This window comes from Silene latifolia, chromosome 7, assembly GCF_048544455.1.
Source record: "Silene latifolia isolate original U9 population chromosome 7, ASM4854445v1, whole genome shotgun sequence".
NCBI lineage: Eukaryota > Viridiplantae > Streptophyta > Magnoliopsida > Caryophyllales > Caryophyllaceae > Silene > Silene latifolia.
Genome location: NC_133532.1, coordinates 109138604 through 109159910, shown reverse-complemented (window position 1 = coordinate 109159910; position 21307 = coordinate 109138604). Strand labels below are relative to the sequence as shown.

Here is a 21307-nt window from a genome sequence, read left to right as displayed (position 1 = left end):
TTCATGACACAATATCAAATGGCTTTGAGAATAATATCACACTATTAGTTTAACAATATCACAAGATGTGGTAAACAATATCACACTACTGGCTTAACAATATCACAAGATGTGGTAAAGAATATCATAAAACAATATCACCATTATTGTGTTAATAATATCAAATGATTTAGTTCTTTCAAAAAAAATATCAAATGATATGGTAAACAATATCAAGTTATTGTGCTAATAATATCACACTATGCTATTAACAATATCATATATTTATCTTTATTTGCTAGTTTACAAACAGTTATAAGAAACAATATATATCTTCATAAGTATCACGTCATATTGGTCTAGAAGCATTACCGAACAATATCAAACTTCAACACATCCCGGTATCACACTTTATCCAAAACAATATCACATTCACAAGAAATCTTGAAACACTCAAACTTTTTGTTATTGAGAAATAATATCACAGCATATAAGATAAAATATCATTGTTGATTCTAAACAGTATCAAAAAATTACAACGGCAATAATATTAATTTATAACGACTACAACAGATTACTATCCTTCCAAAATTACATCAATCAGTGCATATTCAATTAAAGTTTTGTCAACACAATCTGAGTACACAGATTAGTTCCTTTCCCTTCTTCTACCTTTACCAATTTCTTTTTATTATCCTTTTTGGCATCTTTTTCCAGCACAATCTTCAACTTCTTGCTTGACGTTTGTTCAACCTCATCTTGTTTTAAACACCAGTACAACCGTTTTATATAACCATTTCATGACCATGACTCAACTTAATGCAGCCACCTGACTATCTATTCAACTTTCAGGAACTCAATTACATCAAACCATTAGTATGACACCAATGAAGAATATCACGAAACTTCATATCCCCTTGGAAACTAACACTGATCCTTAGCTTCATTTCTGACTTGGTTTTATCAATTAGCTTCTTTGGACGCATCATGAGACTTCATATCCCCTTCAAAGTGGATCTGCCATTCCCAGTAAGCAAACTTGTGTGAGAGATATACAAGGATGCAAAATAAAGCTCGTCGAGAGGAATGAACCATACAGTGTTGTGGCGTCTACTTCCACTTCATCGATGATCCATCTCAAAGAAAGAAAAGGTGGCCAACACATTTACTCCGCATGATTCTTCACCTTTAAGCCGCTTAAACAACCTGGTTTACGCAACCAACAATCTAGTGGGACAAAGTCCAACCTATTGTACCAATAGAAGAAAGTGGATTAATCAAAACTCGAATCCACCAATGAATTAAGAGCACTCAGAGAAAATATGAGCAAGGCCACAACTGAAATTAGACAAATCCGATCTAATTAAATTCAATACCTAATGAAAACAATGGAATCAGAAGAACCAACAGCAATATCTTAAAATTTATGTTGTGCTTGCTGCTCAACAAGATGAATTGGTGATGGTCAAACAAAATACCGCAACTCAATAAACAAGCAGAATGTAAATCAGAAACATATGATGACAACTCAACAATCTAGTGGGACAAAGTCCAACCTATTGTACCAATAGAAGAAAGTGGGTTAATCAAAAATCGAATCCACCAATGAATTAAGAGCACTCACAGAAAATATGAGCAAGGCCAAAACTGAAATTAGACAAATCCGATCTAATTTTTTTTCAATACCTGATGAAAACAATGGAATCAGAAGAACCAACAACAATATCTTAAAATTTATGTTGTGCTTGCTGCTCAACAAGATGAAAGGGTGGTGGTCAAACAAAATACCAAAACTCAATAAACAAGCAAAATGTAAATTAGAAACATATGATGACAACTCAACATCAAATCTATACCAAAACCAAACATACACCAAACTTGGAGACTCATTTGGCAGGTAAATTAAGCCTTAAGCCCAAAGCTTCTTAGGCCAATTTGGACCAAGTCATATCTCTGTCCAATAGGCCGCTCAAAGCTATACAACTTTCACGATCTGACAAAAAATAGCACAAAAAAATACAATGTAAACAAACAAGTAGTAATTGATTTCTGACAATCAAAGTAAAAAGGATGTAATAAAACAATATCACACAGTCTGCTAAATAATATCACATAGTCTTCTAAAGAATATCACACTGGATACTTTAGTAGCAAATACGTGATATTTATAAGATGTCAAACAATTTAGAACCTAAATCGACGAAATGTATACTACTACTAGCTAACAGTAAAGAGTAACAATGTAAAACAGATGTAAATCAATCTGACACAAATTTAAAAATATTTGAAACAAGATACTACACATGTAAATTAGGTTTACATAACAACAAAACTCGAACAAAGTGAAATAATTTAAAATCGCAATCAAATAACAAGACTATGAATCAATCTCATCAAAATTATAAATCGAGAACAAAAAAATCATAACAACATGTGAGTTGAACATAGATCAGAAAAAAGTACTAAATATATAACAAATTCGTAACTTTTTCGAATTAAATTAACCTAGATATATGAGAAAGAAGACCAATAAATCATATGAAATCCTTACAAATTAAACCTAATTCAGGAAAAAGAGATACAAAGCATTGAAATAACGATGAGTAGCTACAAAATCATAACAAACGCAATAAGATGAGTAGTAATTGCAAATATATGTAGCGAAACAACAATCACATGAAAATAAAACTGAAATTAAAAACTAAAGATAAAGTAGATGTACCTGACATCGTGATTTCGATTGAAAGAGTATGACCGTTGATAAGAAATAGAAGAATGACAAATGATTGAGCTGAGATTGAATTCGAAACAAAAAAATCACGAAAACAGGAAAATTAGGGGTTGCGTAGAAGAAGCTAGAAGGTAGAGAGAGAAAGGCTTTGGGTGAGAATGAATGAATTATGTTTGTTTCGATGGAGTAAGGAGTATATATGTGCGCCCGCGAAATTACCATATTACCCTTACTTATCGGCACTAAATCATGGACATTGGATCTCTTAGATCTGACAGCTGGTATTAATCCTCAATCCTCAAATATATGAGTCATACTCACATGATCCCATATATATATATATATATATATACTAGTATTGGTGCCCGGCTTCGCCCGGGCTACCTCTACTTATCATTAAATTTTTTTTCATTAAATAAAATTACTTGAAGTTGCATAACCCATAAATTTATCATTAATATATTTTTCTATGATATATTTTAAAATTACGATAAAACAAATTTTGAGACAAATTCACTACTCCCGCTATTAATATTTTACTCTTATTAATGAAACAATAGTAATAACATTTCACTACTTGCCCGTAATCATTGTTACTTTCACTATTCCCGCCGTAATTATTGTTATTGTCACTATTGCCGCATTAATATTGATAATTTCACTACTCTCGCCGTAATTATTGTTACTTTCACTATTGACGCATTAATATTGATTATTTCACTACTCCCGTTGTTGTTTCTACAACTTTCACTAATCTCGCTGATAATATTATTACTTTTACTATATTCAAATGAGTGATTATTATCATATAACTATATCCAATGTTACTACAATTCTTTTCTTTACTGACGAAATTATTGTTACTACTTAGGCATGCAATTTTAAGAGGATTATATATTTATATAAATATATTACATATATGCATTAAATCAAATCGAAACAATTATACAATATTATATATTATGAAATCAAACTTGAAATATTTATAACCTACTTATATTATATTTTTGTATGTTAAACAATTAACATCTCTATACATCTAATAAACTATAAAGTTTAATAAAATTGCATAGATTTTAAATTTAATATATAATTTTATGATGATAATAATTAATACCATAAGTGTGCATGTTTATACTAATTAATTATTTTATTTGAAGGAAATTAACCATCTTCTATATATATTTAGGAAAATTATCAAGCATCTTTTTTCTTTTAGTCTCCTTGAAATTGACCATCTTAATTAATTATTTTATTTTAAGGAAATTGACCATCTTAATTAATTATTTTATTTTATGGAAATTGACCATGTTTTAGTCTCTTACAAATGTTAAGGAAAATTACCAAGTTTCTATATAATTTAATTTTAACCCAAACTATATAATATTTGCATTGAGATCCCTTAATCGGGTCCATCACACGGTGCTAGTGATTTAAAACTATATAGTATAATTAATTTGTATAACTTTCTTTAATTACATTGAAGTCCATTGGTTTCTGGATTTAATATATAGTATTGATATATATATATATATATATATATATATATATATATATATATATATATATATATATATATATATATATATATAGAGAGAGAGAGAGAGAGAGAGAGAGAGAGAGAGAGAGGAAGAAGAAGAGATCTAGTGAGTCCACTTTTTTTCAATTGAGTCCATAAGTCCCCATTAGGGCCATTGAAAAGATGAGATGGAAGGCTGAGATTGAAGGGGAAAAAGAGGGGATTAATGCTAAAAGGAGGGGATTGATGCTAATTAATTACTTTCCCTCACTACCATCACTAATCAAACCCCTAATTTCACTATATAAACCTTATTTTTTCACTCACTTCTCTCTCCTATCACACAAATATCCATCCTCTTATCTCTCTAAAAACCAAAAAATTAAAAAACCAAAAAAATCCAAAAATCCAAAAACCAACAAAAAAATCCCTCCTCTCATCCTCACCACCACCGACCACCTCACCCTACTACCCCGACCTGTCAGCTACCACCACCACGCCTCGCGACTCACCCACACCCACCACCATCACCCACACCCACACCCACACCCACCACTATTTCCAGATCTGAAACAACCCGACTACCACCCTCCCGACTACCACCTCGACCACCACCATCATTCTCCCTCACGCACACCATCCCGACCTCCACCATCCCCAGATCAGAAACACACCACCACCTCTCGACTACCACCCCGACCACCACCACCATTCCCCCTCACGCATACCATCCCGACCTCCACCATCCCCACCATTTCCAGATCTGAAATACCAAAACCCACGCCCACGCCTACAACCACCCACAACCACCCACACCTCGGCCTCGGCTGCAACAACCACCCACACCCACAATCGAAACATAACAACCTCGACCTCACTGTTCTTTCCTGCAACAACAACCCACAACCCACACCCACCACCATCCCGCATCTCTGTCGCCACCTAACGCCGCCTCATGTGGTATTGTCGAGGGGTTCTATGTTTTGTTTTGTGGTTGTTGCCGGTGTGTGTTCTGTTTGCTTTGTTTTATAATTTTTTGTTTGTGAAATTGTGTCACGGTTTTTTGTATTGCCTTTTTTTTTGTCAGATTTCCTTTATCCTAAATATCGTATTGTTATAGATTTCAAATTTTGTATTTCAAATCTAGTCTTGTTATTATATTGTTTTGTTTCAGATCTAGTTTTAAAAAGATACACTCGCATTTTTTAAAATTTACACTCGTAGTTCCTCAAATTTACACTCGTATTTCTTTAAATTTACACTCGTAGTTCCTAAAATTTACACTCGTATTTCTTTAAATTTACACTCGTAGTTCCTCAAATTTACACTCATATTTCTTTAAATTTACACTTGTATTTCCTCACATTCACACTCGTATTTCCTTAAAATTCCACTAGCATTTTTCAGATTTACACTTACACTAGCATTTTTCAGGTTTACACTCATATTTCTTTACAGTTACACTCGTATTTCTTTACATCTGCACTCATATTTTTTACATTTACACACATTTTTCAGATTTACACTCATATTTTATTAAAGTTACACTCGTATTTCTTTACATTTACACTCATATTTCTTTACATTTTACACTCATATTTCTTTACATTTACACTCGTATCTCTTTACATTTACACTCGTTAAAATTATATAAATTTTCACTCATATTTTTTGTGGGTATGAGTTCGTGTTGGAGGACGACGGTGGTGGTGTTTGTTGGTGGTCGGACTAAAGTTTTACTCGTAAATGACCAAAGTTACACTTGTAAAGGACCAAAGTTACACTTGTAATGCCTTAAATTTACACTCTTAGACCTGCAAATGTACACTTACAATACTACTTTTACACTCGTAAAGCATCAAATGTACACTTGTGATATTTTAAGACTATATAAATTCAAATTTTAATATAGAAATTGCCTAAAAAAGCAAATTTACACCCTTAAAGTATTACATTTACACTCGTAAATCATCAAAGTTTCACTCGTAAAAATGTCAAATTATAGAAATTCAAAATTTCCGTCATAAAAAAATCAAAATTACACACTTAAAATATTACATTTACACTCGTAAAACATCAAAGTTACACTCGTAAAATGTTAAATTACATTAATTCAAAATTTCCGTCACTAAAAAAATCAAATTTACACTCTTAAAATATTACATTTACACTCGTAAAATATCAAATTTACACTCGTTAAATGTTAAAATTATAAAAATTCAAAATTTCCGTCACAAAAAATCAAATTTACACTCTTAAAATACAACATTTACACTCGTAAAACATCAAATTTACACTCATTAAATGTTAAAATTATAAAAATTCAAAATTTCCGTCACAAAAAATCAAATTTACACTTATACGACATTACATTTACACTCATAAAATCTGAAACTCAAAAACTAATTAATTAGTGCTAGAGAGAGAAAGAAAAATTAATTAGTGTATAGAAATTTGATTAGTGATAATCTTTTTTGTTATTTTCAATCTCAACCATCCATCTCAATCCAACCATCCACATTTTTTTCCTGTTCTTTTTAATAGCCCTTAATCAATTTCATCTCAACTATCCATTGAGTCCATCCAATGGCCCTTAGAGGGACTTATGGACTCAATGGGAGAGGAGGACTCATTAGATCCTCACTCCATATATATATATATATATATATATATATATATATATATATATATATATATATATATATATATATATATATATATATATATATATATATATATATATATATATATATATAGAGTCGGGATCCGGTGAGAACTACTAAATATTTGAGGATTGAGTAACGAATGAAATATCACTCGTTCTTCTAAACAATATCATCGCGATAAAGGTAAAATAACACACTCAGCCTTGATAAAAAAACATAACGCATAAAATTTTCTTTTCACTCTACACTTTCTCTCTCTAAAATTGAACCAAAAACGAAGTGAACGAAGGATTAGATTGGCGAATCACTCAAAATTATGAAGCAATTTCGATCATTCTTCAATATAGTTGCGTTTTGAGCAAAATTCAGGTACAATTTTTGCCGTAATGCTCTCAAATTTTTGAATTTAGGTATAATATAGTGAAATAATTGTTAAAATCGAGTAATTATTCAATAAATGTTGTATTATTGTTTTGAATCTGCAATATAATCAAAAATTAGGTATAATTATGAGAAATTGTGCAATTATTTTCAGATTTTGATTCAGTTTTTTTCAAATTAGGTATACCTGTAGTCCAGTATAATAGTATGTATCTGACTCTTAGCTTTGTTTTACGCACATGCGTCCGAGTCGAAGTAACATAAAGTGTTCGATACTATGCCTTCTTGTTGCATGCGCAGATGTCTAATCTTTGTTGTGATGTGATGTTACGTTTCCTGTGTAAATATTGTCCATCTTGAATATTTTTGCATCTTGTTATTTCATCAGATCCTTTTTTATTTGTTGGCCTGGTGAAATACAACAGCAATGTTGGTATACTGGATTACTTGTATAGGCATATTAATTGGGATTTATATAATTGTACTTAGACTTAGATCTATCCGAATTACTGATTTCGGAAACGAACATCCCACATAACATTCAAACCTGAATTGAGTTGGTAAAAAACACTTGACTTAAAAACAACTCGATCAAGTTTGATTATTGTTCTTAAGTGCACTGATTAAGAGTTGTCTTTGCTTTTACTTCAGAATGTGTCATCTAAAATCATGTCATTTTCTGAACATGGTCCAAGGGCAATCTGTATTTTTTCTGCAAATGGTACAATATCAAGCGTGACTCTTTGTTAGTCAGTTACGTACTTCGGGTGGCTCTGTGACATATGAGGTTTGTGGCAGATTTTATGCTTTTGTTGCGTAAGAGTACAGGAAGAAAGGCCCCCAGGAAGCAATTGGCCACAAAGGCAGCACGTAAGTTGGCACCAACAACTGGTGGAGTGAAGAAGCCACACAGGTACATGCCAGGAATTGTGGCACTTCATGAAATTAGGAAGTACCAGAAAAGCACTGAGTTGTTGATCATGAAGCTGCCATTCCAGAGGCTGGTTCGTGAAATTGCACAGGATTTCAAGACTGATTTGCGATTTCAGAGTCATGTTGTGTTGACTCTACAAGAGGCTGCGGAAGGTACCTTGTTGGTTTGTTTGAGGATGCTAACTTGTGTGCCATCCATGCCAAGTGGGTTACCATCATGCCCAAGGATATTCAGCTTGCTACGAGGATCAGAGGCGAACGTGCTTAAGCGGGTTATGCCATGATATGATATACTTACTAGTGTTTGCTTATAGGTTATATTAGTCGTGCTAATATCGAGTAGGATCGTGGTGTTTTGTTGGCAACTCTTGACATTTTGGTACTTCATGTTTGATGATATTTTAGGATGTCACACTGATTTTGTGTGAAGCATGAATTAATTCAGATATGTAATTTTGTTCTGAAATTATACAAGATCAGGTTCAATAATATCACTATTTAACAAGTGCTTTGACTCTCTAATTTTGTGATACTGTGAAACAATATCAGAACCATTAAGATAAAATACCACAAGTCCTTAGAAACAATATCACAGTTTCGTTATTAATGTGTTAAATTTACTACTGACATTATTTCTTTTTTTTTTTTTAGTTTTCTTTACTTGCGGATATTGATTAAGAGCTTGTGTGCATGCTGAGAAAGTCTATATTACATCATCAACTAAGCAAAATCGTCTTTTTTACTCATTATACTCACATATACAAATTCTTTTATGCTTAGATGTAATTCCAAATGACAACAATTTTGTATTCTTTCTCCATTTTTGGTTAACAATATTATAAAACCTCATAATCAAAATAATATAGTGTTACCAAGATTTGCCTTTTGTATTTTACAATGTCACACGTTATTGTAAACAATATCACACTTCATTTGAAACAATATCACCATTCTTCTGAAACAATATCATCACATCACGCTTAATTGTAGACAATACCCCTTGTGTAATATTGTTATGCAATACCACATGTAATTATTAACAATATCACTCTGTATACAAAACAATATCACGGTTAAAAGTATTTTAAAAGGAGTCTTCAATTTGTGCTACTGTGAAACAAGAGCACAATCAGTAAAATAAAATATCACAATTCATTAGAAGTAATATCACACTATATGTAAAATAATATCACACTATATACAAAACAATATTGAACTAAAAAAGATTTTTAAATCCCTATCCACTTTTGTTATACGAGAAACAATATCACAATCATTAAAGTAAAATATCACATTATATTTGAAACAATATCACACACTTAGACCATAATTAAAGAGTGTAGCCGCAAAAAGAAAGATCACCTGACACGATATCATATGCTTATGGTATTAGCCTATGTAGGATTCGAACCTACATATTTGTGTGATCACACAACGCTCTACCAGTTGAGCTAATAGGCTTCAATAAAGCACATTCAGTAAAGGACACGGGTAAGGTAATCTGACACGATATGAATTTATATCGTTAGAAAATGAAAGTAAAGTTACTCTAATTGGAAAAAATAAGGTTCATGTAACAGTTACCTTACTAAGTTTTTCCTGAAGTCTTAAATCATAATTCTCCTAGAAAAGACCGACAAAATCCATGTATTACCAATTTTCATTTACTTTTAACTCAAGTACTTACACAAATACTAACTTACAAGTCAGAAAGGACACAAGTAAGGTAATGTGACACGATATGTATCTGTGTTCTCTACCATTACTCGTTAGCTTCTATCACTAACACTACATACCCCAAAAGTATACTACCCACCTTTAACAACAAAACGCACTTTATAAGACACAAATTGAAGAAAATGATGGAATTCAAATATAAGCTAGCACAGTATGTGAGGCAACATAATATCCACTAACTTCAAACCAAATCATAGGCTAATTAAATCCTACAGCATCTAAATGAGTCAAGCCGATTAAATCATACGTTTTACATAAGACGGTCTTATCGTAAGAGTTTACACCTTCATGGGAAAAAAAAAACCATATGTCAGGTATCTCCAGGTGCATCACACCAGTAATCTTAGTATTAAGAAGGTAACTACCAGTGTAAGGATTATTAAGCTTATACTTGTTAACTACAACACCTTCCTCCATTTTCTTTGAATGCTTCTCAACTTTTGTTGCAGATGCCACATCTGCCACTGCCCTGATTGTACCCACCTTGCCATTAGCAGTCACATTTCTGTAATCTGCTGGAACATGCCAATATCCAACATGATCACAGAAAAACCATAATCAAAGTCGTACCCGTCTCTACTTGTGTTTGCATCATCACACGCTCGATTGTTTTTGTATGATTTGAGTAGCACATTATGTGAGGCAACATAATGTCCAATAACTTCAAACCAAATCTTGTAAGATGTAATAATCCAAAAGTTGGTTATGTGTACAAGTTGATCCTACTGCGAAGGAGCAATCGATCCATAACTTACGATTCCACAAAGCTTACCGCACTCACTAAACTAGTGACTAAAAGATTCAATAACTTCAATTAAATAAGACATAAAAGACAGACAAAAACATTGACAACTTAGGCATCATACAATAATTAGGCTACTCAAATCATACAAAACGTTACATATTACTTGATTGCATCAAGAAGTTTACAAGAGATATCAAATTACTCATAATTTTAACATAACTATAGCATAATAACATGGATTTGTACCAATATATTCAGTGCAAACTCAAATCCACTAAAAATAATCAATTCTCATACCTGCTTTCATTTTGTTTAATGATGAATTTAATCGTTTGTAGCATAGAAATAAATCATGAAATCCGACTGTGAAACTAAGAATCAAGACTAGAAAATATTATCAATCACTTACGATTAAACAAAAGTAATTACATACAATTGAATCCAAAAGAAAATCAGAAATAAAAAACAAAAACCGAAAAAGATACTAGAAACATACCAGATATTGTGATTTTAAAGAGTAGAAAATGTTCATCGATAGACAATCATAGAAGATGAGTAGACGAAAATCGAGGGAATTAATTTGGGGAAATTCAGAGCTTTGGCTGAAAATATATGTTAGAGAGAGAAACGGAGTAAGAGATAATGACGAAAGAAAGCTGTGATGGGCACATTTATATTACAAAGTGGAAAGACGGATCTGCCCTTAATGAGATGAGCGTGATTGATGGCCATAAGATCTCTTAGATCTGACGACTGTTATTAATCCTCAATCCTCAAATATATGAGGCATACTTACATGATCTCATTCCTATATATATATATATATATATATATATATATATATATATATATATATATATATAGAGAGAGAGAGAGAGAGAGAGAGAGAGAGATTTAGGATCCGGTGAGAACGAATACTCGGTGAGAACGGTGAGAACGTACTTATAAACCACACGTGCCTAATTCACACACATTACACTCATTAAAATTTACAACAAAAAATGCCCCACTATTACCAGATCTTAATCTTCCTTAACCCCATCTACCACCACTAGCACACATTCCGATCAGCTACAACCAGACGCCGGCGACAACAACCACGACCAGACGCCGGCGACAACAACCATTAACAGATGTCGGTGACCTTCATCAGCGTCAGGCAGGAATTTCCTTTGCGACAACTGCTGCCCCCATTCACTTACTCTTCTTCATCTATACTCCAGCCATTGTGCTCGCCGGATTTCCATCGACACATCACGTCGACACCACAACTGATGTCGACTCTAACTCCGCAACAAATCGGGCTTTTTATTTCACCCCAACATTCATATTCATCATTTCAATACCCTCACTCTTATTAGCTTCGCCGCCAGCGACTTCGAACAATCACACCACCAGTCGCCGAAAACTCAAGGGCTTTGTTACTCGGTACATCAAATTTACTCGACTCACCTCACTCACCACACTACCACCAACCAGCTTCATCCTTAGCCACTCTGACAACCACGGGCACCTCAAACTCGCACAATTTTCACCACACGAAATCGATGTATCTGAATTCTATATTGATGTATCTCAAAGAACTTTTAATGTACCTAGTAAGTAATTTTGTGTATCTATGTTTAGATACATTAAAATAGTTGTTAGATACATTAACAAATAGTGTAGATACATTGTAAATTTGTAATAGATGGGAAACGAACAAAGCATGACAACTGATTCCGGCGAAGGGCGAAGGTTCATGAAATGGGTCGTCGCCATAGTTGTCGGCATTATGGTTGTTCGTTGGTGGTTCGCCGGCTTAGTGGTGGTCGCCATCAACGGCAGCAATCAGATGAACGAGAAACCAGATCTGGGCTTTGCAAATCGCGATTATTTGGGGGCTTCTGATGCTCAATCGCTGGACTTACACCGGTACCATGGATGTTCGTTCGCCGGAGATTCTCCGGCGTTGATAGTAGTCGTCATCAGCAGCGATGGCAGCTGATGGGTAATAACGAGGAAGATGATTGGTGGCTAGGTTTGGGTTAGAGACCGAGGTAAGGGACAACCGTGTGGTGGTGACCGGCGAGTTGTGCAGCTGGCGACGGCGCGGTGGTGATCTTCAGGTGGTGACGGTGGTGGTCCGAGGGTGAAGCAGTGGGTGGTTGGAGTGTGATGAGTGATTTGGTTAGAGTAACGTAGGTTGAGTATGTTTAATATAATAAAAAGAGTCCGTATTTATTTCAATTCTATAATTAGTGTTCATTCTCACCGTTCTCACCGAGTGTTCGTTCTCACCGGATCCCACCCCCCCCCCTCTCTCTCTCTCTCTCTCTCTCTCTCTCTCTCTCTCTCTCTCTATCTCTATATATATATATATATAGAATTAGGATCACATGAGTCCACCCTATCTTTCTGAATCCGTGAGTCCATGAGTCCATGATACAATATCACACGTTATGCTACACAATATCACAACTTACAGTTTAACACGTTATACTAAACAATATCACAGCTGAAAAAAAAGTTTTTGAAAACAAAAATTCAAAAAAAAATCGTGATATTGTTTTGTAATACAATATCACACGTTATACTAAACAATATCACAGCTTACATAAAAAAAAATAAAAAAAAATTGAAAAAAAAAATCGTGATATTGTTTTGTAATACAATATCACACGTTACACTAAACAATATCACAGCTTACATAAAAAAATTTAAAAAAAAAAAACTTTTTCGAAAAAAAATCGAAAAACAAATTTTGAAAAAAAAAATTCGAAAAAAAAAATTGAAAAAAAAATCGTGATATTATTTTGTATAGTGCGTGATATTGATTTATGGACTCATGGACTCAAATATATAGGTGGACTCACCGGATCTTGCCTCTATATGTATATATGTATATATGTATATATATATATATATATATATATATATATATATATATATATATATATATATATATTGTGGACATGGGCCACGGGGGCGCTTGGGAAACAAGCGTTTGCATTTGTGGAGTCGCCACCAATTTATTGTGGAAAATTGGAAACCGTTCGAATATCTCGTGCTATGTCAAGACATAAAGTAGTGACATGAACACCAAGAACTCGTTACCTTTAGCATTTTATGTCTAGAATGACTCTCGTGGATGCCAATGAACACGGATGTTCACAGAGATCTGGAGTAAGGGGTGAGGGTACGTATTAGGAAGCTCTTTTGATCGAACACCTAATCCCGCCCGCCTCGATAGCGGCCTCTACTAATGATTAGGGAAATTATCTATACTCGATATATTGTCGATTATATGCATGCAATGCAACATCCATAGAATTAATCCTAGCATGTGAAGATTTAAACTAAGTCGGTTGACACGTAATTTTAGCATACAATTAGGTCGAATCGGGATTTAAGTTCAATTACATGTGAAAGCATACAAGCAATAAAAAGGTACAATGATAAATACAATAAAGGAAAATACAAAAATGAAAATTACAATAATTATATCGGGTTTAATGATTTATGTCGAAAATACCTCTAAAACGGATAATTTGGAAAAGAAAGAATAAATGAATAAATTAACGAACAGAATTTAGGCGATAATACGATTAATAGTAGATTAAATACGTAAGCTAAAACTAGGTCAAGGCAAAACGGGAGTTCAGAGACAGAAATCAGCCAGGAACAGGCGCAACAGAGCTGCGTCCTCTAGGAGAGGCGCAGCAGTCGCTGCGTCTGTTCCTTAGCTCAGTTCTGGCTGTGAAGCCAGAATTGCAAGTCGTTAATGTTCGTTGGTGATTTTAAAGCTTGATTTATATTATTTGACTCGGATGAAAGTGATTAACAGGTTATTTACATGTGATAAACGGTCGTAAAAGCAATAAATATGGATGAAACTAATTAGGGCGAATTAATTACAAGATTTCAACGGAATAATTAACAAATTAAGGAACTAAACAAACTAATTAGGTTATTAATGACGAATTAATGATAGATATGATGAATATGATAATAAACAGGTGGAAATATATCAAAGATCGAATTCCAGAAGCTCAATATGAATGAATCGAATTTCTACAACCCGGTTTGACTTTAATGACGAAAACCCACAAATATTAATTACTTGGGATTTAAGTCGGGAATTAATGATGAACTAATTATGAAGAATTATGATTTACAGGTTAAAATTATCATGCTTAAATTGTCGTGTTAATGAAACAATGAACATTCGAAAACAAAGTGAAAAAACAAAAGGACGAACAAAAGACGAAGGAAGAAGAAAGGAAGCAGGAACTGCGGCAGTCTCACGAAGAGGCGCACCAGGTACTGCGTCCCTTCGAAGAGGCGCAGCAGTTGCTGCGTCATTTCTCGACGGTTGTCCTCTGATAATCCGTAAAAAAGGTTTTAAACAAAGGGTTTTAGAAATCGGTTTTAATTGTATTTTCGACATAAATCTTACAATATGATTACAAAAGATGAATAACAATAAATAAAAGAGAGATTTACACCCTCAGACTTACATGTTTGACGAAACGAGATGAACTAAGTTTACGATTAGTGATGCTCGACTCGAATGTAAACGAAAGTGCCCTCGTAAGAGGAATTAAAACAGATTGATTAAAGTTGATTATGGTGGAGTTGGTCAAATTGGTCGGTCATGCACAACGAGGCTGGTACTCAGAAGGATCCGAGCTTACGTGGTCGAATGTTCAAGCACATAGGCGCCAAAAAGTAAGAACGTGGTCTAGAATGCAAAGGGAGAAGAGAAGGGCGGACACTCGCGTGAGAAATATGTGAGACCGAAGGTCTCTATTTATACTAATCACACGGAGGAAGTAGGGTTTTTCGGAGAAACTTTGGAAGTGAATCTCGAAAAGATATGAAAAGATACGAAAAATACGAGAAATGGACTTGGGAAGAGCGCGCAGCACTGCGTCTCTTGGAAGAGGCGCAACACCTACTGCGTCTATTCCCAAGTTGTTTCCTCCTGCGGAAGAAAGATTTCCGTGTTTAGTTTATGGAATAACGGAATAATTTTGTTTTCCTTAATATTTTGTGTGAATATTACGGGAAATTGTTTACCAAAGATTAAAAGATTTATAAAATATGGAATAGAAATATCCGGAACATTCCAGAACATTCCGACTTGGCATTTTATTGGTGGTCAGAAAATGAAGACGGTTTCAGGCCCAGACTCCAAATGTACTCTAATTACTGCCAAAACGACCGTATCGGCACGTAGATGACATTTAAGAGGTAGACATAAATGTTTGAGCGATCACTTGACGATAAACTTACGAACTGTCACAAATCGTTCCACGTACCAAACATGCGGCCCAATCATCACCGGGTGGTTTGCGGGAGGTGCAGAAATGAGGTATCTACAGAGCCCCCACTTTGACTGAGGCTTGGACAAGGCGAAAGTCAAAGTATAGCCATCAGGTGAATCGAAGATTACAACCTGACGACTATGGCGACGCGAGGCGGCTCAAGGGGTCTGAACCAAGGACCTGTCGTCGGGAACATTTTAGAGTCTGTCGACTATCGGGGAGGGTCGTTTAAAGTCCATTAGACTACGTAAGGAGGCTCGCCAGCCATAAGAAGAGACCATACCTGGAATTCTTTGAAACTCCAGAAAAAACGAAACGCGATATTGGAAGAAGACAGCAGGACACAGTCTGGAACTGCTGGGAGAAATCTGCTTGTGTTCAGCTTCAAACAAACTTCGGAAGAATTTGGGATCGATGTTGATCTCCATGTCTCGAGAGGAAAGTGAATGTCGGTCGTGAACTCTCGCTGGGGGAACATAATCGGGAACTGATCTCCATGTCTCGAGAGGGAAAGTCTATCCGTGTACTCTCACTGGGGGAACTTAATCAGGAACTGATCTCCATGTCTCGAGAGGGAAAGTCTATCCGTGTACTCTCGCTGGGGGAACAGAATAAAGGCGTGTCGAAACACCTGTCAAAGAGGGATGCTCGTTGTGACAAGCTAGGTCTTGGATAAGAAATAAGGCGATAATTTGTTGTTGGCTTGGAAGATGTAGATCCGGGTGAAGAACATACGTCAAACGGACCAAATACGTTATGTAGCATCAAGGAAGAGGCGCACCAAAGATGGGCCCACAAAAATAACGAACTCATAACGAATTTTTGAAAACTCGTATGAAGGGAAGCTAAGGAAAAGGCGCAGCAAGAGCTGCGTCCCTTGGAAGAGGCGCAGCACCTGCTGCGTCTTTTCCTGGGCGCGTCTTTTCTGCGTAAAAACCCGATGAAACAGGGTTTTCATTTCATTATTTTGAAACATAAAACCTCAATTACTCTCTCAAATTCCAATTATTTCCGTCAAAATTTGATCCAAAAGCTTATATTTGCCATGACTAATCGAGGTATGTGTATCAATCTTGCATTTATCTTCTGTATTTGCTCAAATGGGATCGACAAAATTAGGGTTTTTGATCCTAATTAGTCGAAAATTTGGGGCTTTTCCCCCAAATGGTTTTGCCTTGCAAAATTGACTTTGTAAATGGCCAATTGGTAGTATAAGGATCATAACTATGTATTTGTTTCGAATTTTTGTTGAGTTTTGAGCATTTGGGTAAAATTGAGACGGTTTCACAGCTAAACCGTAAATTGCTTCGAAAATAGCCTTAGGATTGCCCATTTGCGACGAAACGCGATATTTGGAATCCTTGTGTTATGGGTAAACTTCCTACCATCTCGGAATTTTGGTTGGTGACGGCTTTTTCATGACACTTTTCTTAGGGCATAATCGTCGTTATAACGAAATGCTGTCGAAATTCCGACTCGAACCCATGACTAGGCTTCAACTTAGGCTTGACTTGACCCAAATTACCACATGAGCGGACGGGTTTGTGGGAAAATTGCCAAAGATGGCTAGAAAAGAGCGATTTCGGAGCTCCGAAAACTCGAAAATCCCCTAATCAAGGCTTGTCGTCACTTGACGCGGCCTAAATTTACTTTAATTTTGCAAGTGATGAGGCTTCTACGTCTGGGAGGGTTCCCATGGACGTGGACACTGCTGTTGACCTTTCTCAGGTGCTTGAGGAGGCGTTGGAGGAGGCTTTCACCGCTGCGGTGATGGCTGCTGAGGACGAGGTCTAGGAGGAGGCTGCTGATGAGGAGGAGGAGGCCCCGAGACGGGCCAACGTTGGACGAGGTGGTCGCCAGCTGAGGGGAGCACCTGCGTGGGCTGAGACCTGGGACAGTAGGCACCTGCTCTGGGCCGCGGAGGGTCACATGTCTTACAGGACGGTGAAGAGCTTGGTAAATAGGATTCATCACTCTTCTTCTTTCATTTCTGTTTGTCATTCCTTTTCTTCTTCATTTGAGCTAAAGATAGCTTTTGTTTCAAATCAACATAGGAGGTCGGGAACATCAGGTCGTTCTCGGGCTACACGACGGCGATGGGGTGCTACGAGAGGCTGTCGGCTGAGGAGCGGGCCATGATCGAATGGGGAGCGTTCGGTGCCTTGGTGCAGGCTTGGAGGGACATTGCGAGGAGGAAGCTTCGGGCTAACCTCAGTCTCGTCCGAGCTTTCTTGGACCGGTTTTGGGACACGACCTCCACGTTTCACATGCCTTTTGGTGAGGTGGGGGTCACTTTGGAGGACTACGGCATGATTTATGGTCTGCCGTGTGGGACTGAGGTGGTGGAGTGGCCAGAGACGGCCATGAGGGTTGACTCGGCGGAGGCCAGGAGGCTGATTGGCTGGAACTTGGCGCCGAAGGCGGCTGCGGTACCTGGCTTGGTGCCTAGTTCTTACGTGCGGGACTACTTCGCGGGGAAGACCCCGGCGTTGGTGGTGATCGAGGGGAGGGAGACAGCTCCTCTTCCCTGCACTACAGAGCAGAGAGTCCGCTTGTGGCTCTGGTGGTTCTTGTCTTCGATTTACCTCGAAGACAAGGGAGAGAGGCTTTCGACGAAGCTTCTTCCCTTTCTTTCTGACCTGAGCTCCCTAGGCCGTTGGGACCGGGTCACTGCTGGTTTTGCGGTCCTCATCCGCTTCATGAAGGCCATGGTTCGTCCGGAGTTGATGGAGAAGGGGACTTCTCCTGCTGCTGTCGGCCCTGGATTGCTGTTGGAGGTATGAACCTTCACTTATTCTCATGAAAGATCATTTCTTTTTCTTATCAAGTCACGAAAGATCGTTGTTGATTATCTTGATTTAGAGGCGTGGGTGTACTCCTACTTTCCGAGCCTCGCGCCCAAGAGGACGGAGCCGGTGGAGAAGGCCTATCCCGTCGTGAGGGATTGGGTGATGTGCCGCACGAGGAGTCGGCGTTCCTTCCACGACGTCTGTCGGCGGGAGGTGAACGCTCTTCAGCTAGACGACGTGAGTATTTTACCTTACATTTGACTGTGTTTTCTTTCTCTTTCTTTTAGAACTGATCATAAGAATGACCCTTCGTTTGCTTTTCTAGTGGGTGTCTAGGCCTTGGGAGGAGTACGCTGGCAATCCTCCTTTCGTGGCTGAGGTCCTTCGACCTAGGAGCTCGAGCCGGCTGCTTCTGAGGACGTCGATGGGTCCTGTGTGGTACTTGGGCGAGCGCTTATCTCGGCAGTGTTCTCGGGATGTCTTGACGGTTCTCATCGATCCTCCTCGGACGATGTTTAGGGAGCCTTCTGAGGCTGAGAGGGAGGCTGACCTGGCTGGCGTCAGTGGCGACGCCCTCCTCCTTCCTGGTGAGGACTACTCGGCGTTCCTTTACGGGAGGTTGACGTACTGGCCGGTTGTGGTAAGTGCTTTTCCCTCTTTTATTCTTGATTGTTTAAGCATACGATGAAGGATCATCGGTTAAGGAAAATTATCTGACTTTGCAGGAGGTCGAGGCGGCGGGCATCGAGCCCCCAGAGTACCCCGAGACCCTTGAGTACACCGACATGACGGGCATGACGAGGATCTCCGAGCTACGTGACTTTGACGTGGCGGTGAGGGATGCTGGCCTGGACGATTGGCAGCATCTGATCTGGAGGGTGAGTCTTCTAGTCTATATAGTTTTCGTGTAAGAACACATTTTCTCGAGTTTGCTCAATTGCTAAACATTTTCCTTTTGAAATGCAGGTCGCGCCATCCCGGTTCGTGGCTTTGTGGAGGGTAGCCAACTGGCTGCGGGCTACCGCCGTCGAGGCACTTGCTGGTGGCCGAGGACGTCAGGTATGAACCTTCCGTTTACTTTATTTTTGAGTTTTCTAATCTTCTTTTATGCTTGAAATGATTGACATGAGCCAGTTTTTGTCGTTTGCAGAGGGAGCGCGAGCTGGAGCGAGAGCTTGCCCAGTTCCGAGAGGAGACGGCTCGTCTGCTGAGGGAGCTCGAGGTTCGCGACGCCGAGTTTGCTGCTCTCGAGGTGAGAGTTGCTGAGCTAGACGGCGACGAGCAGTAGCTTTCTTGTTGTTTTTTTTTTTTGCTGTATTTTTGTACATTTGTACATTTTCGGACATTCGGATTTTGTTTTGGGGCTCAAGCCCCCAGTTTGGTGTACATATCCCTTTTTTGGTTGTATATATGATGGTCTGCGTGCCTTTGCTGCTGGGTTGCTTTGTTTGTACCTGCAGGTTAGCTTTGAACAGGTTTGGTAGATGACGGTTTATGCCGTCATGCTGCCGAAATTTACACAAAAATCACATAGAACATATATTTGTACATATGGCCTAAATTAGTGCAAAACAATGGCTCGAAAATGAAAAAAAAGTATGACCAGAAATGCAAAAATTTGGTCGGAAATGGCAAAATGCAAAAATTTGGTTGGAAATGACCGAAAATTTGGTCGGAAATGACCGGACGGTAGGGAGGGTTACCCCCTAAAAAAAGAAAAAATAAAAACATGTAAGTTTGAAGTGGAGAGTGAAATGATTCCCCAAAAGGAAAAGAGGTAAAGTTCGAAAAATGATATAATGAAATTAAATACCAAAATGTAAAAAAGAATAAATGAAATTAAATTGGTGTAATGATTCTCAAAAAGAAAAAAAAAAGAAAAAAAAAGGAATGTTCAAGTGTGCTAAAATGAAGAAAATGTCGATATTGTCTCGAGATGCTTGCCCGCGAAATTAGGAAACACGAAATATGGTAACTTGACGCATTTACCAAAATAATAACCCGTATGAATAGAAAATTATTCGTTGAGGAATTTAGGAAAGATCCAACGCGGAAAATCAGAGAAAAACAGCTGAGGAAGAGGCGCAGCAAGAGTTGCGTCCCTTCGAAGAGGCGCAGCACCTGCTGCGCCTGTTCCCCAGTGCGTCCGTCCTGGCGGATTTTAGGAAACAACTTTTAGTATAAATAGATACGTCGAAGGAGGTTTTATTCACATAATTCTTTCGTCTTTCTTCGTCTTATTACACAAAACTCCCAAAATAAGCCTACATCATGAATGCTCTTGAAATTCGTCTAAAAGAATGGACAAATGAGTTCTCTAGTGTGGAGAAGTATGACATGGATGCTTATAATTTTGGAGCACTTTTGAGCTTGAAGTTGATAAAGGTAGTCAAACCGTTTCTCGATGCTTGTCTTGACTATTGGGACCCGAATCATCACGTATTTGCCTTTCCGAAACATTTGCATGTTATTCCCTCCACTTCTCAAGGGTATAAGAATAAGTTTAGAGACTTGCTTG

General features: G+C 37.2%; 1 long non-coding RNA gene and 1 pseudogene across 1 annotated transcript; one reads left to right on the top strand and one right to left on the bottom strand.

Moving 5' to 3' along the window:
- Positions 1–472: 472 nt before the first annotated feature.
- LOC141591224 (uncharacterized) lies at positions 473–2882 on the bottom strand. The gene is made up of 3 exons (XR_012520744.1): positions 2702–2882; positions 1077–1226; positions 473–996 (listed from the first exon to the last, which is right to left on the bottom strand). It is a non-coding gene; the product is annotated as an uncharacterized LOC141591224 (long non-coding RNA).
- Positions 2883–8058: 5176 nt separating this feature from the next.
- On the top strand, positions 8059–8556 carry LOC141590501 (histone H3.3-like; annotated as a pseudogene).
- The last annotated feature ends 12751 nt before the right edge of the window (positions 8557–21307 follow it).